Source organism: Mytilus californianus, unplaced genomic scaffold (assembly GCF_021869535.1).
Source record: "Mytilus californianus isolate M0D057914Y unplaced genomic scaffold, xbMytCali1.0.p SCAF_28, whole genome shotgun sequence".
Lineage (NCBI taxonomy): Eukaryota > Metazoa > Mollusca > Bivalvia > Mytilida > Mytilidae > Mytilus > Mytilus californianus.
Window position 1 is genome coordinate 575,433 of NW_026262677.1, and position 21,200 is coordinate 596,632.

Here is a 21,200-nt window from a genome sequence, read left to right on the forward strand (position 1 = left end):
ATGTTGACTTTTTTTCAAGTAGTCACTGAACCATGAAAATTAGGTCAAGGACAATGGATATATGACAGACGGAAACTTCGTAACATAAGGCATCTATATACAAAGTATGAAGCATCCAGGTCTTCTAGCTTCTAAAATATAAAGCTTTTAAGAAGTTAGCTAACGCCGCCGCCGGATCATTATCCCTATGTCGAGCTTTCTGCGACAAAAGTCGTAGACTCGACAATAAACTAAATTATAGATATCAAACTGCTAATACTTCCAGTTGATGCCTTTTGGATGAAGTAATTGAGTTCCTTTATTCCCCAAGCTTTCGCTGGTCATCACCCCAGTGAATATGTTGTTAAACCAAATAATAGCTATAAAAGATTGTGCAATGCTACCTGCCAAAGAATAAACTTTATTTGCATTCTAGAATGTTCGGTTTGTGGCCTTCAATATGCAAAATGTGTAAAATACGTATTTTAATAATGTATATACATTTCTTGACTTTCTTCATATAATTTCAAGAGAGATTTGATTGTTATTATAAAAGCATAAGTCTCCTCCTTTTGATTTAAAAATTCAAACGAATTATTGACAATATTATGCAAATATTAGCGGTATCGGATTCTCAAGATCGAATTTATCGAACCGATACAAATTCTGCACAATCTGTCTATACCTGCATGTATCTTGGCATTGCACAAGGTCATGTTTTCTCCGACTGTTAATGACGTTTTTACACTAAATACATTTGATGTTGGAGGTGTAATGATTGATATTTTAGTCTTACATGCTTGATTTTATTATTAGTTGTTGTTGGCTTTGAACAAGCTGTCAGTAATTGCAAGTTCTCTCAGATCTCTACTTCGTAATTTTTTGTTGTTGTTGTGGGAATGTATAAGTACCCTGCTACGTCCACTCTGTGTTTTTGTTAGATGTATGTCTGCTTTGATTCGACCTGATGCGTTAAGCCCTTTTGATTTTTTTTTATGTTGTACTGTTACACCACTGTCCCAAGTATGGGGCAGGGTTGGCGCGTTTTCAAAGTACTTTAACCCCGCCACATTCCGCCAAATTCTGTATGTGACTGTCACAAGTTAGACTGTTAGTTTTTTCGTTTGAATTATTTTATATTTGTCATTTCGGCGCCTTGTATGGCTACTATGCGGTTTCAGGGGCGTGTCTAGGATATTGGAAAGAGGTAGAATCAAATCTTTCAAATTTTTTGGACCTATTTTGTTAAAAAAACAAAATAATTGTGAAATGCACTAATGTAGCGGTTCCTGACTTGGAGCATGTATATTTTATAGTTAAAGTGTCAGGGTTTGACATTTGTTATGCCGAATTCTCTCCATTAATTGTCTATGGTATATTAAAATGATTGGATGGATCTTAAAAGCAGTAGACCAATATCGAGAAATTCAAAATTCTAGGGTATAAGGCGTTACTTAACATTTCAATAGTCCTAGTATAGCCTATTGGCCAGGATTTTATGAACGGGAAGCGTAATTACGGTTGCCCTGGTAGAGTGTCCATGGGGAAGCTCAGAAGCTTCTGGATTTCAACAATTTAGCATCAAATTATGAAGTAGCCAGACTGATATATATATCTCTATTTTAGATTAAGTTCTGGTTTCGTTGAACGACACACATGATACAAGACAAAAAAACACTATTAGTATAAAGTAAATTTGTTCTTTCGTTCTAAATATTGTAGGCTTTAATGTGTAATGAATGTGAAAAATTGACGTCATTGTCTAGTTCCGATAGGTGGTATATGAATATGGTGCTTGAACTTCATGGCAAAGTGATTTCACTATATCTCGTCAACAACAATGGATACTAATCGCAGAGTCGAATATGGCATAGAAACGAAATTTTACGGATCACCCATCGGATGGGGGAATCAGTATAAAAAGAACTTCAGAGTATGTGTTTAATAAATGAATTTGACAAATGCCATATTCAATACAATATTAGCAGATTACGATAGGTTTTTTTTACGGGGGGAGGGGGGGGGGGGGCGTACGCCCATTACACCCTCATCTGGACCCGCCCCTGGGTATGGCCACGTACGGTTACCCGGCTATACTTGTTAATTTCTGTGTCATTTGGTCTCTTGTGGAGAGTTGTCTCACATCTTCTTATTTTTATTTTTAAAATTTAAAAGCGTACTAGTGCAGGCCATTTCTCAGCATCTCCGTTTGTACAGAATAACATAAATGATTATTTTGATTATTACGGGATTTGAGATTTTTTACCCCTATTTTCCATTTTAGCCATAGTGGCTATGTTTCTTGACGTACAAGGAAATAAAATTTAATACAAAATTTATACAAGATACTCTGAAACTCATTCAGCCCAAGTTTGGCTGAAATTGATTCAGCAGTTTCAAAGGAGAAGATTTTTTAAAGTAAGCAAACTAGACTAGAAAATTTGTCTTTAAAGGACAATAACTCCTTAAGGGGTCAATTGACAATTTTGGCAATTTAAAAACTTATTTGTAGATCTTACTTTGCTGAACATTTTTGCTGTTTACAGTTTATCTTTATCTATAATAATATTCAAGATAATAACCGAAAACTGCAAAATTTCCTTAAAATCATCAATTCAGGGGCAATAACCTAAAAATCAGATACCCGATTTGGCTGATATTTTCAGGAAAGGTAGACCTTGACCTAATGAATACTTTAACTTCTTGTCTGATTAGCTCTAAATGCTTTAGTTCTTGAGTTATTAGTCAAAAACTGCATTCTACTCTATGTTCTATTTTTAGCCATGGCGGCCATGTTTTTTTTACGAAACAGAAAATAAAACACAAACTTTATTCTAGATACCCTAAGGATCATTCAGCTTAAGTTTGGTTGGAATTGGTTTAGTAGTTTCAGAGGAGAAGATGTTTGAAATAGTTTACACCGGACGGACGACGACGACGACGGACGACGTCGGACGACGACGGACGCCAAGTGATGGCAAAAGATCACCGTTCTAAAAAGAGAAATGGGAGGATTTTTTGAACAATCAGTTCCCCCCTCCAGATAGACATGAAGCTGAATGGCCTCTTCTGACAAAAATGCAGACATACAAAACACGAACAGTAAATGAAACCATGTCATAAAAGGAACAAGAGATCACTAGAAAATACGAAGAGAAGCGTAAAACATGCATGTTTCATGTTAATATTTTACGTCTGTATACTAAATGCAGAAAATTAAGGGTGTTAAACTAATTCAAATATTTCAAAGGTCATAATGATTCTGTACTAAAATAGGGGTCCCCCCGATATTCCGACACCTCACCCCATTGGTCCGACAAAGAATAATAACTGTCGTCTTAGAAAATCTTATTCATGAGGGTGTGGGTGGGGGTTTACAGAACAGAAAAATAGGCAAAAATATAAAGAATAGAGAAAAATGGACCACAAAAAAAAAGAATAGAGAATAATGAGGTGCTAAAATATAAAGATTAGAGAATAATAGACAAAAAGTATATAGAATAGAGAAAATGGACTTACATTAAAGAATACAGAAATGAACGACCCCCTCCCCAATCCAGACACTCTTTCGTAGAATCGTTGTTGATGTGTTCTTTGAACTACTCTTTCTTATAAGTATATCACAGAAACAGATAATACCATACCACCTATCTGGTATTACTATTATTAAGAAGTACCATGGCCATATGTATATGAAAGAAATCGAGAACCTTGCAAGTTTTGGTAAACTAATACAAAATATGTGCTATATGGGAACACATTCTACTATAAAAGAAATGTCATCAGCAGTGCAGTCACTCATCATAAAAAATAATGTTCACGTTACTAGGTCTCGGAAACAGTCAAAACTGTAAAAAGTGTCATTTTATCATGAAGAGGGACTATTGTTTCCAAACATTATTTCCATTCATTTATACTGTACACAAACTTAAACATCGAAAACTTAAAAAAAATGCGAGCTATCGATTTGCAAATTAATAATACACTCGAAAATTGGCGAGATATAGTTTATTACATCGATAGTAAAATTGTCCAATCAGTGATAATTTTTCTATACAAAAAAGACTTTATGTAGTTGAAATTTCGATTAAAAAGGAAGAAATGTGCTGTTAGAATGAACTTGAACTGAATAGTCATGAAACATTTGCCACTGTACATTAGACAAACAAATACATACCAATCATGTACAAATAGCCATGTCCATGTACTGTTTACTTAAGCGATACAATTTGTAATTGCATATTCATAAAACAACAAATTTTTTATGTGTATAGTTATTTTTATTTGTGTTCTTTGTTGCATCTTTAAAAACACAAACTATCGGTTGTCTTTCGAACAAAACAAGCACACATGCGACATGAAAATAACTCCAGCAACCCACACCACTTCCTTGACATTGACACTAGCACAGGAATGTACCAGTGTCGTGTTTTCATTATTTCTATTTACACATTTTTTGCTGTTGTAAACTCGTATACTCCAACAGATTCCTTACGGAGAATGCTCCAAACTTTACAAAGTTCTATTTGGTTTACACCTGTCTTAAGAGTTCAATATATCAACTTTAAATAATTCACTCTTCAACTAAGTACAAACATTGTTGAATAAAGACAAACTTAACTCATGCTCTTCTCAAAATAATTCTGTATACTGAACCAAGCATCTCACATACAATCGTTTAAGCAGTACAGCCTGATTGGGGCCTTAACTTATTTCTCTGCTTTGGGAGACATACAAAGCTGCGTATAGTCATGTTGGCTATTCGACAAAACTTCACAAATAGATATAAGAAGATGTGGTATGTGTGCCAATGAGACAACTATACATCCAAGTCACAATTTGTAAAAGTAAACCATTATAGGTCAAAGTACGGTCTTTAACACGGAGCCTTGGCTGAAACCGAACAGCAAGCTATAAAGGGCCTCAAAGTTGACTAGTATAAAACCATTCAAACGGGAAAACCAACGGTAAGTATATTTAGTTGGACAAAATTTTCGCTACTCTGCATCTCAATCATTCTATATTTTGTTTGGGTATAAATACATCCCACTATTTTCACTAATACATATCTACCAACCTACCTTACATAAATTGCATTAACTGTTCTTAGTCATTCGATGGACAAGGTCAAGTGAGTTTTAATATAAATTTAAAATGAAAGAGGGAATAGAAATATTGTCACTTTGGTCTTCTTCAGACTGACAGTAAATCGTTGCCAAAGTTGGACGTCCGTTTGATTGTGCGGGGTGTATAATTTTCAACAAATGTCAGAGTGGTGTCGTTATATCCGATGTCTCCTGTAGAGAGAGTGCCACGCTCTCTACAGGTTAAGAACCATTGCAACAACTCTTTGGGGGGCCGTCGTGGGCCCTTTGTCTGAGCCTGTTGCAAGGCAAATTTCTGTCCCTGTTCAATATACTTTCATTGTCCAGTAACAGTCCAAGTTTCATTGACTTTTTTACAGGGCATACCTATAGTATTCATTGTTAAATTGTTCTCGTCCTAAACATACATGTTATATTTCCCACTGGACATTAAGCAAAATTATAATGTTGTAGGTACTTTATGAATATGTTATTATTATTTTGGGTACTCTCAGGAGGATTAGTTTTAACCTATTGAAATAAATATTATTTATAATTTAAAATGTTGTTCAATTATTCCGTGTCGGACTAATGGGGTGTCGGACTAATGGAGCGTCGGACTATCAAAGGTGATTGGATCCCCCTTACATATTACATATAATTTTCAAAGTATCATATTTTGCTTAATAAACCTTATCTGCTAAATAGATAGATACATTCTTATTAATTCTAGAACAATGTCCGTGAAAAGTCTTTTATGGAGCAACCATTTAACAATTTTATTTATTTCTTCAACGCTATCAATCAAATTATTTTGTTCAAAATTTTTCAACACTTTAAGGTATGGGAGAAATCTGGATTCAGAATATTTATTTTTTGTCATCTGTTTAAACAGAATATTTTTTTCATCAGTTTGGGAATCAGAATATTAATTTATGAAAAAAAAATATCCCCCTTAAAGATAAATGGTCGTTCCATTAGTAGAGAAAGTCATTTTCATTTTCCAGTTGATGTATATCATGTATATAAACATAGATAAGGTATAGAATGTTGTCCAATTTGTAATTACTGCGTTAAAACGCGAGAGAAAATTCGCGCTTTCATTTTATTAGTGCTTTGACCTTTTGTTTGTGATTTATTACACATTTTAGATTAAGAAGTTTAAATGTTATCCATCTGCAATAAGTATTAACCGAATTTCTTTCTGTATCTGAGGTGGTTGTCAGAATGTTCTGAACTCATAAATTATAAATTTCTTCGGCCTTGTATTCTCGATGACTGGTTGATTGTACGGAATTCAAGAATTTTATTAATTATAATAAAATAATTTTTAATGCATTAAAAAACAAATTCATGTTAATGATTATGTAATATTTATTATGTATTATATTATACAATTTAGATTAATTCATTAATGTAGAATATGTGTTCGTCTATGTGCTTATATATACAAACTATAATATTATGTTGTTTTTTAGTTACTTTGAAAATAATTTTTCAAACTAACTTTCCTTGTATAACTAGTAATTTAACAATTTGTTCTTTCAAATCTCTCTAAATCTTGATACATGTAACTTAATACATAATATTATGTAAGGGTAAAAAATTGAGGTCATTTACGAATCTTTTCTCACGAGCTATCAAAGCGACATGTTAATGAGGTTAGATGAACCAGTTCACATTCTGAATTTGAGAAGGTTTTATTAGCTTACTATTTCATTTAACAAAGATGCAACTCAATAGAACACGGGATTTCCATTTTAAATTGAATGTGAAAATATGTCAGCTGTGCTAAGGTTCTAAATTTTGATCGATACATTTATCAGTGCGTCATTAAATACAAAACACCTGCAATGTACATTTACCAAGCACGAGTATATGATACTGATGGCGTGATTATATACGAAAATATAATATCACTTTAAAGCATTAACAATACAATATATTTATAGTTCTCTTTAAATGGACAAAAAAACATAAATCAGCATAAAACTTTAAAATGTCAAATCATTCACTTTCATAAGTTTAACAAAGTACTATACTGAGAATCGTCTTAATGTTGTATTTTCACTGATTCCAAGTATTCATAGAGACATTCTGTTCTTATTATGTTATTGTAAGTGCATTGATAGGTTAGTTGAAATTATTATCCATTGTGAAAGGAGAGGAAGGCGATCTGTCGTGCAAAATTTTAATTGAATTTTCTTCTGGTTTAAAAGCATTTTATGGTATACTATGCTCTATTAGCTATTACGTTATGAAACTCCCTTTTTTTCGTTCTGTTTTTTTTTGGGGTTTTTTTTTTTTACATAATGATCCATAAAGGCAACAGTAGTATACCGCTATTTAATAGTCATAAATCAATTAAGCGAAAACAAATCCGGGTTACAAACTAAAACCGAGGGAAACACATCAACTATAAGAGGAAAGCAACAGGACAATATGGGATAAAATCTTACTGGCTAATTGCTTAACTCGCAAACATGTTATTTGAAATTAAAAAAATAAACCCGAGGCAGAAGATACGTCGTGAAGATAACTAGTTATTAAAACACTTAACATCTCATACAGCGATTAAGAAGACACAAAAGCAGGGAACAAGCAAAGACTGATAGAATCGCACGAATTCCGAAAAGAACGAGGTCAGATGCCTCAACTCGGTCAGCGTCTCCTGCTATGTAAGTATCACCGGCCATGCAAATCAATACTTGCTCAAAATGTCACAATCGGCGTTGGGCACCATCGATAAAATTACAGATCACACGACATTTCTGGTACAAGATGAGTCTGAAGATACGAGACCGCAAAAACATGTCGCTAGTGAGTTGAGACACAGTTCCATGTATCAGTCGATCAACTGATGATGGTGACCGTGAAATTTATGTAGTGTGTCAATTGTAATCAGTGTTCCGCACAACTCTGTTCGCGCAGTTTTTATGAAAGAAGTACAACCCCTTTAATGAGGTAAAGTGTTAAAATGAACGATATTAACGTATTAACTGATATGTGCAAACGCCAAACGATGAAGCAGAGGGTATGTTAGTGCTGAGAAATTGGAAAGTATATCATGAAATTGAAAGTTTGGTTTGCAATGGTCTTCAACTTCGTTAATGACTTGGTTTTAACGTCGTTAATGATTTTGTCTTCCAACTGATTTGATTTAAGCGCTACTTTATAGGCAATAATAATTAGGAATCTATCGTCGTTAATGATTTGGTATTTATCGTCGTTAATGATTACCTGCGATGGAAATCAAAATATCTTTTTTTGACAAATAACACCCTATCGTTATTCCCTATCATCATTAGAGTTGGTTTTATAGTATTTATTGAATGACAATGTACAATTCTTATCTAAATTGTAAAAAGACATCCAAGGTCAGCATGAATGATGGTCTTACTTATTGATTTCATATACCCAGCTGATAAATAAATTAATTATATGTGTGCTCAAATACTAAACACTCATTGGGCATTTCCGGTTTTAATTCAAGTTATCGAATTTACGACTCGTGTTTTAATTCGCTTGGTCGAGGTTACTGTCATTATCGAAACAATTCACATTATCGAAACAATTCACATTATCGACCGTTAATGCATTATCCAAAAAGTAACTATCATTATCTGCGCGCGAGTCACATTAATTAGATCATCTATGATAGTCGACCGTAAAGTATAATTTCCGCCGACTATCTGCAATGATCGACCGATAAACTATCATTATCCCCGATAAACTGTGATTATCTTTTAATGTGGTTCCAGCGTTCCATACGGCTAGGCATTTGACTCAAATAGCGAACAACTGTAGCGAAAACAATTAGGAGTTATAACAAAAAACCACAATATCACATAAGACAATAACGTTTCTTCGAGTTAGCAGCGAACATTTAAAAGTAAACAAACAATTCTAAATAATAAAAAAAACCAACTTAAAACAAAAGGGACACCATACTTCTAATATAAGGAATATAAAACTTTTCTATCCAATCTATATCATTCCAAATTAGCTATTCAATGGACAGCTGAATCACAATGATCATATGATAAAAAATTGACGGGTGATTTCAGGGATCGATAACCTTACGATGTTGTGGACTGATTTATAGAGATTGTGATGGACAAGGACTATATAAGTCTTGTAGAGGAGACATTGAGATATCGTTTAAGAAAAACTACAATATGGTTCTGAGAGTTCTCGCAGTTACTGAAAGCTTGTTCAAAGCCATTAACTAATAATTTAATTTTGGATGTAACACGTCTTCTGATTGGCTGAACGTTTTTTGTCTATCAGCTCATAGACATAATTTTGTCATTTGACCGTGACGTCATCGATGTCTTTTTCATGATTTACTCCTTAAAAATGCAATTTAGAATTGAATTATAAAGGATAACTGTAATATTTTTTCTATCTATTCGAAATAAATAAATCTTGTTCTCCTAGACTAAAGTTTTAATCAGTATACATCTAACGAATATAGTTCTAAGAAAAGCATGACATTGTGCTATTCCAAAATATGAGTACAGAATATGGACTGGATGTCGAAGAGGAGGTCTTGTACAAACAAAAGAACCATTCCAATAATATGTCGGATTTGCCAGGTTGTTTCAGAGGAGAAGATTTTTAAAAGATTGTTTGCCATAATTTGATATTTTTTTAAGTAACTGCCATCTTGGTCGGCAGTTAGGGTCATTTGACAAAAGTCTCAAAAGGGACCACTTAAGGATGGTTTCACCAAAAAACTTACGACTAAGATTGATCGTAAGTCATGAACAATTCAGTTTAGTTCCAACTGGTACAGGGGTTTCAGAAAAAGTATTTATCAGTGAAATGAGGACGACGGAAACAAATTGATCGCAATAGCTCAAATGGAGGTTACAGTTCTTGTTGTTTTCGTTTGATGTCATTTTGGTCTTTGTTTCATCTTATTAACTTTTATAATTTTACACACATAGTATCTTTGCGAAACCTTGTCTTGCCAATCTAAATTTATATGGAGGCCTTGAATTTGGGTGGGTTATTTTTATGTTACTTTGGATGAGTAAACCTAAAATTTCAACACATAATTAAAAGAAAAATGTGAAGTTTTTCAGCCTCTGTAGAAAAATGTGTGAGAGATGACAAATGTGTGCTACTGCAGATTAAAGTCATAAGAAACGATTTTCTTTAAATTTTAATGTTCTCGAAATTATTGAACCAATGCATGCATATATACTAAACTAAGTCTTGGATGCGCGTTTTTTTTTTATATTTATTACGAATCTATAACGTATTATCGACAAATAATATTTCATTCAGTGATTGTTGATCGCAAACTAATTAACTGTCGAGTTTGTTGCCAAAGTTTACCGGATCGTGTTATAGGTTAAATACTTGGTCATGTTTTATGAATATTTAAAGCCCGAGGCGTAGCCGAGGGTTTTAAATGTTCATAAAACATGACCAAGTATTGTCTGACCAATTTAGAACATATTCACACCTTCGAGTGACATAACAAAATTAGCCTATCATTGTTATATTTAAAGTTTGATATAAGCTCACTTTAAATGTTAACATGGTTAGTAAAAGGAATGTAAATCATTTTAATGGTCATTTCAATTAATTAAATGAAAGAGCAATGAGATAGTTTTGTGATAACAAAAAATGATAAATTATTCAAAAATGGAGATGTCTTCTGCTTCAGGTATAATTTAATCTTATATATTTAAAATTCCTTCATTTTAAAGACCCCCCCCCTCCAAAAAAAAAAGAAAAGAAAAAAAGAAATGAAAAGGGGGCAAAGGTGTGGGCAAAACACATGTAGTTTTTAATCTGATTTTTAAACGAGACCTTCAAACCAATGTTTTAAGCAACAATGACTGTTGATAAAAAATAAAAGAAAGCTTCATCCATAAAAAATAAGCATCTGATGTTGAAACGATTGTAAATTAAAATTCATTGATGAAGTTTTTTTCATTGTCAAAAATTATACAATTTAAGAAAAGAATATTTATATAATATTGTGTGATTTTTATATGTACCATTAAATAACATTTACAATGTAAAAATCTCAACTTAAAATGCTTTTAAAGTTTTATAGTTCTATTCTCCTGATTTCATTTATAATTATTAGACAAACAACTGTACTCATGATTTTTTCTTTGCTCTTTTCCTTTGGAAATTGCCTTGGGGGATTGTACACTTCGTTAGAACAGTTTTTAAGAGTTCACTTTCATAATTAATTTACGATGTAACGTCATTCATGTGTATCATTTTATAGTGCATGGAAAGCCATGTACTATGAAAAATAGAAGTGAAAATACTGATTTTCCATTGGACGAGAATGGGTGAGTATGTTCTAAACATTGATAAACAATAAACACAGAGCACGTGGAAAACGTGACAAATAGGTGAATTGAAAGAGCTGGAACATTTGGTTTTTATATTTTCCATGCGTTCCCATTTGTTAATTAAACTTTTCCTTAACATTTGTTAATTTTTTTGTTTTAAATTTGTTCTTTAAGAATCTGTTATTACTATTTACCTTCCAGAGCACGTTTGTTTACATTCTTTCATCACGGTTTCCCCCTTGCACTTGCGTTTTGCTGTGGTTGAAGTTATAACGAGAGGTCTCGTAGTTAAGGTCACTGCATACGGAAAAAATTCGGCGAATTAGTGTCTGGGAAGTCAATAATTCAATATCGGTACATTTATGAAGATTTTGATAATATAAAGGATTTTCTTTTAAAAGAAAGTAAAACTTAGCCATTCAAGTATATAAAACATAATCAACTTTTTTTTTAACTTTGAAGTTTCATATGACTTTAAATTTTAATATAGAAGTAAATAAAGCAATGTTTTACTGATGGTTCTGTAACGTGTAACCAGGCGTTTATATCGCAAACGAGCGTTCCAGTTTAACTTTGGATCCAAGTTGTCCACAAACAATACGGCAATACTAAAAACTATATATCTATCTATGTTATGCACAATGAACTAAAATATACACACCGAGTCTTTGTCGATACAAAGTAGCCATGAACAATAATATATACAAGCATTATACAATATAACAGCCTGTTCTAATGGGACGGTATGTCACTACAAGACAGTGCGGCTGGTACAGCTTGTTCTCCGAGTGGGACAGTCTGTCACTACTAGACAGTGCGGGCTGGTACAACTTGTCCTCCGAGTGGGACAGTCTGTCACTACCAGACAGTGCGGGCTGGTACAGTCTGCCCTCCGAGTGGGACAGTCTGTTCTGTCAACTTAGAATATCCAATCCAACCTGTACGTTTACTTTGTACCCGGTACAAAGTGTCCTTTCGATATTATTGCTCGTACACTACGCAACTAATATCTTCACCACGTAACTCTGTTGGTTTACTGGTCTTCTTCTATGTAAGAATATTGACAGCTCATTGACAGCTCCGAGTGGCGTTTCTTATTTTCTTATATACCCGATGTCGAATACATTATTCCCCTTACGGAACATAGATAATTCCTTATGAACACCCCTATAACCTTCGACCCGGCCACTAACATTCCCGCCAAACGTCTAAACCGGCATAACGCTTTCTCCAGCTTTAATCATGTATCGTTACAATAAGATTCTTCGTATTTGTAACCTTAGCGACCAATAAACATTACAGTTCGAACTTGAAAAGGTCCAATACTCTTATAATAAATCTCCAAGAAATACAGACAAACGCCTTTTCATTATCAATTACGAAGATAATACCAGGTATATAATTTTCTTCTGAAAACAATAAAATATCATAGATTTATAAATAGTATTTTCATCAATACATCTTCCAGGAATAAATCCTGTTTGATCATTATTTAATTTATTAGAAGTGACAAGATAGTCTTGAAAAGGTCTGCAATAGAGCTAGATCCACGTTTTGCTCTCGCTTCGACGAAGTGGAGAAAGCGAGACTTAGGCGTGCTGTTTCCGGCGGCGGCGTCAGCAATGTATTAGTTTGTGATTAAGTCATGCAGTTGTATTAGCATAGCACATTTCATTTCCTGGCGATTATTTGACCCCGCACCCTCAGTATTGGTTAATTGACTTTGAAACGTTTTCTTAGTTTACATATCTTAGTTTGTGATTAGATCATGATCAGTCTATGGGGAACCACTAGTGGTAGGTCCATATTATTTGATATGCAGTTGTATTAGCATTGACACATCTTATTTCTTGAGATTATTTAGCCCCGCTTTTTCAGTCATGGTCTTTTGCATAGGTTATAAAAGTTTTTGAGCAGTTCAGTTCAAGAAAAACCACTAATATTAAGCCAGTGATAATTGGTATGCAGTTGAATAATCAATTACAAGTCTCATTTCTATAGAGACACTGTCCTATCATCATGGTTCATTAACTTTAAAACGTTTGCATATTTTACAAGTTAAAGTTTGTGTTTAATATAAAAATAAGAAGATGTGGTATGATTGCCAATGAGACAACTCTCCACAAGAGACCAAATGGTTGGTTTAAAGGGAACCACGTAAAATAAGTCAACGGTATTTGGTATGCCGTTTTATATCTCATTTCCTTGGAGGTTATTTGGCCCTGCACCTTTAGTGATGGTTCAATGACTCTGAATGTTATGCATAGTTTGAATAGTGCTATTTTAGTTTCGACATTTGCATTTTACCACCAACATTACAAGAGCGAGACATATATATGTGTCAACAATTTATTTTACTGTGTTTCAAGACTTATAGGTTGAAAGTTTTCATTTCCACTAGCGTAACCCTTCTTGTGGCTCAAGGTGAGCAACCATACAGTTACAATTTGCATATAGGTGTCACAATCGCAAAAATGTAAACTGTACTGTGGGTTCGAAATGTGAAAAAAACATCCGTGACAAATGAGACAAAAATCAAGATTCAAAACCAGAAAAAAAAATGAAAATCGCATTCAACAACAGACACATAATGTAATCAAAATATGTTGCAAAAGCAAGAATGATAGCAATTGATAGGACAACAGGTTTTAACTTACGCATTCTTTTTGAGAATTGTCTATACATATAGTCCGGAGCGTAGAGAGTTGTAAACAAAAAAATAAAGGTCTACACCAAAATGTGTCAAAAAAAAAAAACCAAATTCTTTTTGATATTATTTCAAAGATTTATACATAGACGATCAAAAATAACATTTTTGTTTTTATACAATACTAAGATTGAGAATGGAAACGGGGAACGTGTCAAAGAGACAACAATCCGACCAAAGAGCAGAAAACAGCCAAAGACCACAACAGTGAAAAAATCCCGCAGCCGGAGGCGCGCTTCAGTTGGCCCCTAAACAATAATGAATACTAGTTCAGCGAAAATGGACGTCACACTAAACTCTGAAACATATAAATGAACCAAAATTAAAAAAACATACAAGACTAACAAAAACCAGAGGTTCCTGACTTGTTACAGGCGCGAAAATACGGCGGAATTAAATCTATACCTCTAGCCAATGTAGAATAAACAAACACACAGCAATACGTACAGTAAAACTCAGTTTAGAAAAGAGGTCCGATTCCGATGTTAAAATATATAGGTGACAGAAGAAAATTAGCAAAATGACAAAGATCAACATAATTTAACAAAGGACTACTAGCAGTTACTGACATGCCAGTTCCAGACCTCAATTAAACTGATTGAAAGATTATGTCTTCATCATATGAAAATCAAGCAGAATCCCTCCAGTTAGGGGTTTAGTATCATACCATCATAAAATATACGAGAAGAACATAGCCCGTATCAACAACTGGTTTTAGAATAAATGTGTTTAATCCTATGAGTGAATCAATATTTATTCCAAAAATGCCATTGTTTGTTTAATCAGTGAGCGTCGTTCTCAATTCCTTGTTCGTTTAATGACGATGCATAAACATGTGTTTCGCTAGATTCATTGCCGGAAATGGAGTAAGTGTGACATCCTTTTATCTTGTTTTTGTAGAATCACGGAAATTATTGACTTTTTTATCATGACAATTTATCATGAAGATACTGAAGATAGTGATTTATGTTTTTTTTTGGATTTTAGGCTCTGTTCAGAGTGAGAAATGTTACAATAATGCAATGTAATCTAAATATTGTTTGATGAAAATGTAGTATGATGGCTAGCGTTTTTGTACAGTTCACATGTGAAACAATTCAACAATAAAAATAGCTTTTTGTGTTAAATTGTAGAGAGACAGAATTAAATAATGATTTACTCTAAATGTAGTAAACTAAGTCTGTTAATCAATTGCATTTTAAAACCATGAACTAAATTATTAAAATCAGTACAAAACATGATGACACCCTTGGGTGTCATTCGATATATCGAGAAAAATGAGCGTGAAAGAAAAACTAACGGTGGTCAAGCATTGCCAATGAAATCGTGAAAGATCTGGTATTAAATCATTAATGCAATTAAGTTTAATTTTACTTCAAAACCTGTGAAAAAAATCTGCTTTATTTTCAAAATGTGGTACAAATCAGAAAAAAAATATATGTCCGTCAAAATGATTCAACTTCCTAAATAATACTGTGCACAACGGTAAGGAAAAAATGAGTACTTTTAAAGAAAACACAAAAGGCGACACACAATCCTATGGCAATCATTAAGGAAAAAAATCACGTTTTGTATCTATAAAGGTCACATTAATTATATCATGATGTATTTGATTGAAACTTAATCTTTAGTGTGTCAGATAGTGCATTAAAATAAAAGTAAGTTATCATTTGAAAAAATTCGAATATCTATTGCCTTATAAATGATTGAAAAAAAAGTATAATTGTGTTGATTTTTAATCATAATTGATCGTGAAAGATCAGGCAACGCATTAATTTGATTCTGAGAGACAAGGCGTGATCAGACTCAATGATTAGAACATTCCTTTTACCAATTGATATACTTGTAATTGGTCGGAAGCGTTCATAACTTACAAAGAACGTAAATTAATGATTTCATCTTTTTTCGTTTTTTTGTGTGATATATTTATCAATTTTGAACTTTTGACGAGATCAATACGTTATATATGGACCTTTACAAATTATATTGACCGAGGACGAAGTCCGAGGTTCAATATAATCTAACATGTCAATATATAACGTATTGACTGAGTGAAAGTCCTTAATTTATATATTACATATGTAAAAAGTGTATTATGGAAATGGACTTCGTACGACATAAAACTTATGCAGGATGGACAGACGGACCTATATTGTTATAGGGCAACAAGTTGGTGTGGTATTATCAAATAATCAGATCCAATGGAATTGAACCATCAAAGCCCTATCCACAAACAAAAGTGAACCGGAATAAATCATGCCAATCCAATATCACTAAGTTATCAAGTGTTTAAAGAATGATTTGATTGTTGTCGTTGATTTTACAATAACGAATAAGCGGCTAAAGATCTTTCACGATCCTTTTCACGATCATCAAAAAGCGATACCAGATCTTTCACTATCCGTTATATTATGTTTTACAAATATTTCCATTTTTGCTAAATTTCTAATTAAACTACAACACAATTACTTTAGGAACCACTTAACAGTAATATGGAACGACATTTTAAGGAGAAAAGTAGGTCATACATTCAAAATATGAAAAAAAAATCATGTTTGTTTACATTTGTGTGTCTTTAAATTTCGATGAGCAATCTGCCTTTTTTAGTTTTATAAAAACGGTGTACTTTAAAACCTTGATTTATATTGGATATTGATCATTATGTTGAACCATTTTGAAAGATTGTTTTATTTCCCCAATATTTGTCATTATAATTTATAAAATTAGTTTATTTACTGACGTTGCATGTGTCTACTTGATAAGATTTCCTCCACGATTCTATACCAGATCTTTCACGATTGGATCGCAATACTTGACCACCGTTACTTATTTTTTCAAGATATTTTTCTCAATTTACCGAATGACTGCCGTGGCACCGAGCAGCATCAAGTTCGTTTTACTTGTAATTTTGTTTGTTATTCACACCAACAATGGACATAGTGAATATAAATGAAAAAAAATTAACACACTCGTATGTGATTCTGTATATGAATTATTTAGCTTTCAAAAGTTCAGTTTGAAAATACATGATTACTTGAATTAAATTGTTTTTGATTGATTGATTGATTGATTGATTGGTGTTTTATGCAACTTTCAGCACTAAAATGCTATTTTGTGACTGTAAGTTTTTATTAGTGGAGGAAGTCAGAGTGGCCGGAGAGAATCACCAACACATCAACACACTCTTTTTTGATTCAGTATAGAAATTATTTAGCATTCAAAAGTCCATTTTGAAAATAAATGATTACTTGAATTAAACTGTTTTTGAACTACATCTTGTATTTGTACAGCAATGGTGTAATTTTGTCATGGTTTTGTTGTAATAATCACGAGGAGAAGAATGGCACGTGTATAGGTATGTTTTTGTCGAGATTTCCGAAAACAACGATAAAAAATTGTTTAATACCAAAAGAACGGACATTCAATATTTTACACCAAAGATAACCATTATTCCTTTGGTACAATATTCAGGAATTTCAGGCTAAAGACATGTATCTTCCTCAATATGCAAAAAAGAAAAGAAAACTCAATTGAAGTTAAGCAAACAACAAAACCAACCACCCATAAATTCGAATATCTATTGCCTTGTAAATGATTGACGGAAGTAACTGCTGGCTTCGAATATATTTTTGGTCTGAAAAGCTTTCTCCAATTTTATTATGAAAAGGAGATGAGAAAATAAATACAATACGACTTTCTTATAGCTTCGAAAACCTGATTAAAACAAGTTCTATTCATGGGAAATCAAAAGAAAATATATCTTCTGAGTCGCAATTATTATGAACCATTACATCCGCTGATATTATTAAAAAGCAACAATATGTCTACGCTTTTATTCAATGAAAGAATGTCTTTTTTGTTAACAAATATTATAATAAAATACCAAAAAGGTGACGGAGTTAGATTTTAAATTTTTAATTTTGAATGAATCTCTAGCTATACGCCCAAATGAAATATGCTTATATTCAGCAGGCTGAACTAATTTTTATGAGAAACGCGATCTATTTGATATATAGAATGTGACATTGGGTATGTTTTAAAGGACGGATTTCCTTGTATGCCATGTTTACCGGAAAGATGGGGAAAGAAATGCGGATACCTTTGTAGCTGTCAAAAGAACGAAAGGTACATTATACGTTATGAATGATATTTCTAATCAGAAACTTTATTGACGCCGAATCTGTTCAATATTGCGGACTTTATTTAAATTGGCATTATTTCGCACCAACATTAGACACGACATTCTGAACTGTTCCCTCTAACAAAATGATGGCATTGTCTTTAAATAGTTTTCAATTATGGTCAGTTCTAACCTCTCTTCAGAACTTTTAAAGTAATCTGACAAAGAAATGTTCAAAAGTGTTCCAAAACAGTTCTGAAGTATATTTATTGTAACTGTCAGGATTATTTATAGGATAGAACTTCCAAATTTGTTTGAATGTGGCGGGGTTAACATGTTTGAAGGCGCCAACCCTCCCATAACATGGGACAGTTGTGTAACAGTACAACATACATTTAGTTTGATTGTTATAAAATGTAAAGTGGTATAATACTGAAACAATTGGGCGATTTATTTTTCATTTAGTGGGAAACTTTTTGTCCTGATATAACATAGCCTTCATTTTTATTATCATAATATATGTTTTATGCGATATTTGGACTATTTTTTTACTTTTCAATATTTCAGTATCAATGCTGCTTCACTTGTAAGCAAAAAGGACTTAAATTCTATACCCTGCATATCTTATTGTTGCTATCGGGTACATATTCACGTGTATACTTGATTTAACCAAAATGTAGTTTACAAAAACATTTGAAAAGAAGACAATATATGATGTTTATTCCATCTTTCTACTGAACATCAAGAAAAGTAAACAATGTCATTGCATTAAATTAAGAAATGAAATTCAGCACTGAATATGTATATAAACAGCCATACTGGTAAATAAATAAATAAATAAATAGATAGACAAATAAAATAATTAAAATGAATCTTTTTTTTTCTGCTCTTTGATAGAACTGTTTAAAATTGTTCTATGAAAGAATTGTATAAAACTTTTACATTTCAGATGTGTCTTCTGTTCTGGGGTATAAAGGTTATGGTGTCTGGATAACTTACTTGCGAAATGTTCTAAAAAAAAGTTCTCATAATGCTTCAAAACAAATGTTACGAAAGGTTGAAACTGTTCCCTACTGTATTTTGTATGATTTAGAACAACAATTTTCTAATTTAAGTAGACATTTCACCGCTGCAGTGAGAGCTTCGTGATTCGGCTTGTATTTGATTCATAACAGCTTAACTGTGGTTTTCTATTAGTTATATACCCAATAACAGAATGTGAAAGTTATATCTTTTTTTTTCTTTTTGTCAATAGGTTTACGTTTTGGTGATGCATTTTCTTTAGTTGTGTGATTCGTTAATTTTTCAGGTGTGATAGTGTATATGGATGTGTTGAGAGAACTGTTATCTCAGGTAACACGAGATTTTTTTTAATGATTATTCATTTTCACAAAATAATCATCATGATAGTAATATAATAATAATAATAATAATAATAATAATAATAATAATAATAATAATAATAATAATAAAAATAATAATAATAAACTGTAAGATGCAAACCTAAAAAACTAAAAGAGTCTATGAACACTCATGGTACATCTTTCTCCAAAAAAACGAAATGCTGCTTAACACCAATTTAGATACTGTTTTTAACATATTTGCTACATTCGGAGGACGCGTTTTGCAATAAACAATCGGCATTCCTCTTGCAACAATTCAATCTTGTAAATATATTCCATTATTGTAATAAAAAAGACTTCATGCAAGAACTTCTCAGGAAGAACGAAAAACGCTAGCCTTATCGTATGCCTCCTGTTTAGCTATTTTAAAAGGGCTTACGATACAGTTTCAAAATAGGCTAGACTCAAGCTAGCAGCCACTCGCTAGCAGCCACTCCGCTAGCAGCCAGTTTTCAGATATGTCTATAAACCCAAAAGTTGCATAAGATTCAAACTTACTAAAACGTTTTTATTTTATATAATCACAACAATATCTGTTTTAGCTTGAATTTAGCAGTCGAAAACATAATTCAAGAATTTTGAAATTTCATTTCCTGTTCAATATTTTAAAAACAATACTAATAATATGTGCTTTCAACATAGTACTGCACGCTTTAAAACTTCAACTGTCAACACTGACAAAATGAAATTCTTTAAATATGGCCAAATTTTCTTGTTTCATGGTATCGACTTTTCCATCAGAAAAATTTTGTTCGATATTGTGTGAAATAGCTTTCCATATTCTCGGCATCCTGTAAAATAGTTCCTAAAAAGTACCAGTATTTCTATGCTACACGAAATTCAAAGTTGCGTTCGTACTTTAATACTTTCATGTCAGCCAAATCTGTTTTAGCCAATCATTCTCTTTCTATAACAATGGGTTTCGCTTAGTTTTGATGAGACGCAGGGTTTATTTTTAGTAATCAATGTATGGTGTGCAGGGATATTACTAATTAGCTATATTTTAGTCAAGCATGCCTAAGGGTCCCAACTTTCATTTGCACCTAGTGTGGAAAAAAGTATTGCCGTAGGAAAATTTTTATTAACTTTGAAAGTTAGGGTAGGGTAGGGTGTCGGACCCCAACTTTGGACCAATTTTAAAAAAAATCCGTGCTATACCCCACCTGGAAATTTTAGTCAAGCATGCCTAAGGGTCCCAACTTTCATTTGCACCTAGTGTGGAAAAAAGTATTGCCGTAGGAAAATTTTTATTAACTTTGAAAGTTAGGGTAGGGTAGGGTGTCGGACCCCAACTTTGGACCAATTTTAAAAAAAATCCGTGCTATACCCCACCTGGAAATTTTAGTCAAGCATGCCTAAGGGTCCCAACTTTCATTTGCACCTAGTGTGGAAAAAAGTATTGCCGTAGGAAAATTTTTATTAACTTTGAAAGTTAGGGTAGGGTAGGGTGTCGGACCCCAACTTTGGACCAATTTTAAAAAAAATCCGTGCTATACCCCACCTGGAAATTTTAGTCAAGCATGCCTAAGGGTCCCAACTTTCATTTGCACCTAGTGTGGAAAAAAGTATTGCCGTAGGAAA

The 21,200-nt window shown here is 32.8% G+C and overlaps 1 long non-coding RNA gene across 1 annotated transcript; it reads left to right on the forward strand.

Annotated features, from left to right (window-relative positions):
- Window positions 1-15,005: 15,005 nt before the first annotated feature.
- Window positions 15,006-19,588, forward strand: LOC127732798 (uncharacterized). The gene is made up of 4 exons (XR_007996433.1): window positions 15,006-15,120; window positions 17,387-17,451; window positions 18,113-18,221; window positions 19,526-19,588. It is a non-coding gene; the product is annotated as an uncharacterized LOC127732798 (long non-coding RNA).
- The last annotated feature ends 1,612 nt before the right edge of the window (window positions 19,589-21,200 follow it).